Here is a 6,000-nt window from a genome sequence, read left to right on the forward strand (position 1 = left end):
CAGAAGCAGCTGAAAGCAGAAAGTGGAACAGGAACACAGAAAACTCTCAAGCCACTTCAGGTCTAGTGCTAAGCACAAGGTAACAATAACATGTTGCTTGAAGAATCTGGACCAACAGAATGTGATCACAAGGGATATGGCCACTTGTAACCATAAAAACTGGCCTTGAATTGTTTTCTATTCTCCTTCTCTTTGTACTGTTTTAAGATTAAATATGTATGGTGACTCTGAAAGACACATGGTAAGGATAGCATAGGTATCTTGCATCACAACAGAATAAGTTTGGTGTTTTGTCATGTCTTGGTTGAGAAGAATCAATAGACTGAAGACATAAATGAACTTCATATGAGCTTAAAATAAACTGTTATGACTGTGCCATCACACACTTTTGTCTGTTATAAAGCAATAGTGCCTTCTTAATTAATACAAAAATGGTAAATTGAAGTGAAATGCTTTTACAGTATAATCATAAACGATGTGGAATTGACTTAGCAATCAGATATATATCTAAGAAATTTATATCACGGCTCAGAAACATGTCAACTCCTTGGACAGTGGCAATACCTTATTTAAAGCTGTTGCCTTTGATAACTTAGTAGACTGACCACATGACACTAAGTTCCAGTTCTAGGAAATGTGAAAATTAAAATGACAGCATGAATTTACTTTTATTTTCTACCTCCAGAAGATATTTTATGAAATAAATAAGATCAAAGAAAACAAAGAGTTCTACTATTAAGAGACTCTCAAAAGTTTGGAAAATTCTGTTTCTGGATTTCTAACAGTCATATTCAAACAACAGATTTGAGCAACAGATTCTCAGGGAAACAAAATCACACAGCCTTATGCAAGGCTCAGATTAAGAGTTTTTCTAACTTCAGTTCAGTTGCTCAGTCATGTCCACCTCTTTGCGACCCCATGAACTGCAGCACGCCAGGCCTCCCTGTCCATCACCAACTCCCAGGGTCCACCCAAACCCATGTCCACTGAGTTGGTGATGCCATCCAACAATCTAATCCTCCATTGTCCCCTTTTCCTCCTGCCCTCAATCTTTCCCAGCATCAGCGTCTTTTCCAATGAGTCAGCTCTTCGCATCAGGTGACCAAAATACTGGAGTTTCAGCTTCAACATCAGTCCTTCCAATGAACACCCAGGACTGATCTCCTTTAGGATGGACTTGTTGGATAGCTCTATTATTTCAGATAACCTTGATGTTTTCAAATGTATTTGGCATCAGAGAGAGAGAGAGAGAGAATAAAGAATTTAGGATTAGCATTAGGAAAGAATTTTGAATATGTTTAGGTGGTTGCTGGTACATTACATGGGTCTGAAGCTCAGTATCTTTGAGGAATTTTCTTGTCAATACATCACAGCCAATTAAAACATGAATTTCTTATTTTAATCCTCTATCAATACTCCACCTCCAAATTTGAACCTGTAAGAAATAAACCCTAAATGCTTGGAAACCACCAAAGAAAGACAAACTCTAGAAGTTACTTCATATATCCATATATATGGATAATAATGTAAAAGGAACAGTTCACAGGATGGTAGAAGGCTTTGAGTATAGTGTACTGATGAGTTACTCTCACAAGACAGATTTAGGATCCTGTTATGCCAAGGCTGAGAGATTTTCCACACTGGGTCCAGCAATGATTTATTACTGCTATGATTCAGTCACTGCTGTGCATTCCCAAGTATTTCCTTATATGTAGTGGTAGTTTTTTAATAGGAGGAATCTTGGCATAACTCGATTCTTTAGAAAGCTTTTTAGAAATAGTAGTCTATGAGTTTTAATAAATTGATTTACTACAGCTCAACTATCTATAAAATAGATTTCCTTTTTGAATTTTAGTAAAATATATAAAGCATAAAATTTGCTACTTTAATTATTTCATGTAAACATTTCAGTGGTCTTAAATATATTTACCTACCTTCAAAGGAGTAAGTGTCTTTTAATTTCATAGCTGGAGTCACCGTCTGCAGTGATTTCGGAGCCTGAAAAAATAAAATCTGACACTGTTTCCACTGTTTCCCCATCTATTTCCCATGGAGTGATGGGACTGGATACCATGATCTTCATTTTCTGAATGTTGAGCTTTAAGCCAACTTTTTTACTCTCCTCTTTTACTTTCATCAAGAGGTTTTTTAGTTCTTCACTTTCTGCCATAAGGGTGGTGTCATCTGCATATCTGAGGTTATGATATTTCTCCTGGCAATCTTGATTCCAGCTTGTGTTTCCCCCAGTCAGGCGTTTCTCATGATGTACTCTGCATATAAGTTAAATAAGCCGGGTGACAATATACAGCCATGACATACTCCTTTATCCTATTTGGAACCAGTCTGTTGCTCCATGTCCAGTTCTAACTGTTGCTTCCTGGCATGCATGTAGGTTTCTCAAGAGGCAGGTCAGGTGGTCTGGTATTCCCATCTCTTTCAGAATTTTCCAGTTTATTGTGATCCACACAAAGGCTTTGGCATAGTCAATAAAGCAGAAATAGATGTTTTTCTGGAACTCTCTTGCTTTTTCAATGACCCAGCAGATGTTGGCAATTTGATCTCTGGTTCCTCTGCCTTTTCTAAAACCAGCTTGAACATCTGGAAGTTCAAGGTTCATGTATTGCTGAAGCCTGGATTGGAGAATTTTGAGCATTACTTTGCTAGCGTGTGAGATGAGTGCAATTGTGTGGTGTTTTGAGCATTCTTTGGCATTGCCTTTCTTTGGGATTGGAATGAAAACTGACCTTTTCCAGTCCTGTGGCCACTGCTGAGTTTTCCAAATTTGCTGGCATATTTAGTGCAGCACTTTCACAGCATCATCTTTCAGGATTTGAAATAGCTCAACTGGTATGCCATCACCTCCACTAGCTTTGTTTGTAGTGATGCTTTCTAAGGCCCACTTGACTTCACATTCCAGGATGTCTGGCTGTAGGTGAGTGATCATACCATCGTGATTAACTTGGTCATGATGATTTTTTGTACAGTTCTTCTTTGTATTCTTGCTACCTCTACTTAATATCTTCTGCTTCTGTTAGGTCCATACCATTTCTGTCCTTTATCGAGCCCATGTTTGCATGAAATGTTCCCTTGGTATCTCTAATTTTCTTGAACAGATCTCTAGTCTTTCCCATTCTGTTGTTTTCCTCTATTTCTTTGCATTGATCGCTGAGGAAGGCTTTCATATCTCTCCTTGCTATTCTTTGGAACTCTGCATTCAAATACTTTTATCTTTCCTTTTCTCCTTTGCTTTTCACTTCTCTTCTTTTCACAGCTGTTTGTAAGGCCTCCCTAGATAGCCATTTTGCTTTTTTGCATTTCTTTTCCATGAGGATGGTCTTGATCCCTGTCTCCTGTACAATGTCAAGCTTACTCCTTGGAAGGAAAGTTATGACCAACCTAGATAGCATATTCAGAAGCATTACTTTTCTAACAAAGGTCCATCTAGTCAAGGCTATGCTCTTTCCAGTGGTCATGTATGGATGTGAGAGTTGGACTGTGAAGAAAGCTGAGCATTGAAGAATTGATGCCTTTTGAGCTGTGATGTTGGAGAAGACTCTTGAGCGTCCCTTGGACTGCAAGGAGATGCAACCAATCCATTCTAAAGAGATCAGTCCTGGGTGTTCTTTGGAAGGAATGATGTTAAAGCTGAAACTCCAATACTTTGGCCACTTCATGCAGAGTTGATTCATTGGAAAAGACTCTGATGCTGAGAGGGATTGGGGGCAGAAGGAGAAGGAGATGACAGAGGATGAGATGGCTGGATGCCATCACCAACTCAATGGATGTGAGTTGAGTGAACTCCCGGGAGTTGGTGATGGATAGGGAGGCCTGGTGTGCTGCAATTCATGGGGTCACAAGTCTCTCACATGACTGAGAGACTGAACTGAAATATATTCACATTGTGTGTTTTTTTTTTTTTTAATCACTACAATCCAACTCTAAACTTCTATCATCTTCCTAAAGTTAAAATTCCATAACCATTGAAAAGTAATACCCCCAGCCCTGGAATCTATCATTTGCTTTCTGTCTCTGTGAAGTTTAGTTCTCTAGGTATCTCATGTAAGTGATATAATACAGTATTCTTTTATGATGGGCATATTTTTCACAATGTCAAAAAAGAGTAGCTGTACCACTTCACATTCCCAGAAGCAATATAGGAGGGTTCTGATTTCTCTGCAGCACCATCAACACTTGTTATTTTCTGTTTGTTTCTTTGTTTTCATTAATAGCCATCTTACTGGTTGTGAGGCGTTGTGTCATTGTGGTTTCAGTTTGCATTTTACTAGACATGTTGAACATCTTTCTCGTGCTTATTAATCATTTACATAACTTTCTTGGAGCAATGTCTACTGAAGACCTTTGCCAATTTTGCAAAGGGGTTGTCTGAGATTTTACTCTTATGTTGATTGTTGTAGGAGTCTCTGGATATTAATTCCTTTTCAGATATGTGGTTTGCAAGCACTTTTCTTTTCTTGGTTGATATTCGATTTCTTGATTTTGATTTCTTGGTTGATAGCACTCTTTGATGCACAAGTTTTCAATTTTGAAGTTTATCTTTTTTAAAAAAATATTATTTCCTATGCTTTTGGTGTCAGATCCAATAAATTATTGCCAAATCTAATGTCATGAAGCTTTCCCCTTATGTTTTTTCCTAAGAGTTTTATAGTTTAGCTTCTACCTTTTGGTTGTGATATGAGGTTTTTTTTTTTTTTTTTCCATAGATGGTTTAAGGTAAGAACCCACCTTCATTATTTTGCAGGTAAATATTCAGTTTTTCCAACACTGAATTTAAAAGAGTGTCCTTTCCCTGTTGAAAATAATTGGCCCTCTTGTCAAAAATCATTTGGTCACATGCGCAAAGGTTTATTTCTGTATTCTGCATTCCACTCCATTGGTTCGTATGTCTGCATTTATGTCATACTACACTATTTTAATTTTTGTAGTTTTGTGATAAATTTTGAAATCAGGAAGCCTGAGATTTTCTCATTATTTTTTCAAGATCCCTATGTCAGTTGGAGTCCACTGAGATTTCATGTAAATGTTAAAATGAATTTTTCTACACCCTGGTGGCTCAGACGGTAAAGCATCTGTCTACAATGCGGGAAACATAGGTTCGATCTCTGGGTCGGGAAGAATCCCTGTTGAAGGAAATGGCAACCCACTCCAGTACTCTTGCCTAGAAAATCCCACGGATGGAGGAGCCTGGTGTCCATGGGGTCGCAGAGAGTCAGACACGACTGAGCAACTTCACTTTCACTTTCACATCTGTTGGAATTTTGACAGAGATATTATTAAACCTCTCAATTGCTTTGAGTAGTACTGACATAAATATATGAAGTCTTCCAAGTCATGAATCTGTGATATCTTTCCAATTATTCATTCCTTTTTAAATCTTTCACCCATATGTTGTTACAGTATACAAGGCTTTCATCTCCTTCATTAATTTTATTCCCAAATATTTCATTTTTTATGCTCTTAAAAATAAAACTTATTTTCCTTTTGTGACTGTTCTTTGACAGTGTATAAAATTACAAATTATTCTTGCAACTTCGCTGAATTCATTTATTAGACCTAACAGGCTTTGTGTGGAGGGAATGGAATCTTTAGGGTTTTCTACATATAATACATCTGTGAACAGAGATAATTTTACCTCTTCTTTTTCAATTTGGATGCCATTTTATTTTTACTTCATTTCTATGGTTAGGGCTTTCAATCACATTGTGACTATAAATGGTCATAGCCAGTATCTGAGTGTTTCTCCTGATTGTTGAGGAAAAGCTTTCAATCTTTCACCATAAAGTATGACACTGAGTTTTTCATACATGATTTTAATTATCTTATTTTTTCCTAGTGTGCTGAATGTTTTTATCCTTAAAATGTGTCAAATCTTGGCAAATGCTTTTTCCACATAAGTTGAGCTGAATTTTTTCCCCTTCCTTTCATTAATGTGATGCATTGCATGATTGACATTTTATATGTCAAAACATTATTCCTTTCCAG

This window comes from Oryx dammah, unplaced genomic scaffold, assembly GCF_014754425.2.
Source record: "Oryx dammah isolate SB20612 unplaced genomic scaffold, SCBI_Odam_1.1 HiC_scaffold_3, whole genome shotgun sequence".
Classification (NCBI taxonomy): domain Eukaryota; kingdom Metazoa; phylum Chordata; class Mammalia; order Artiodactyla; family Bovidae; genus Oryx; species Oryx dammah.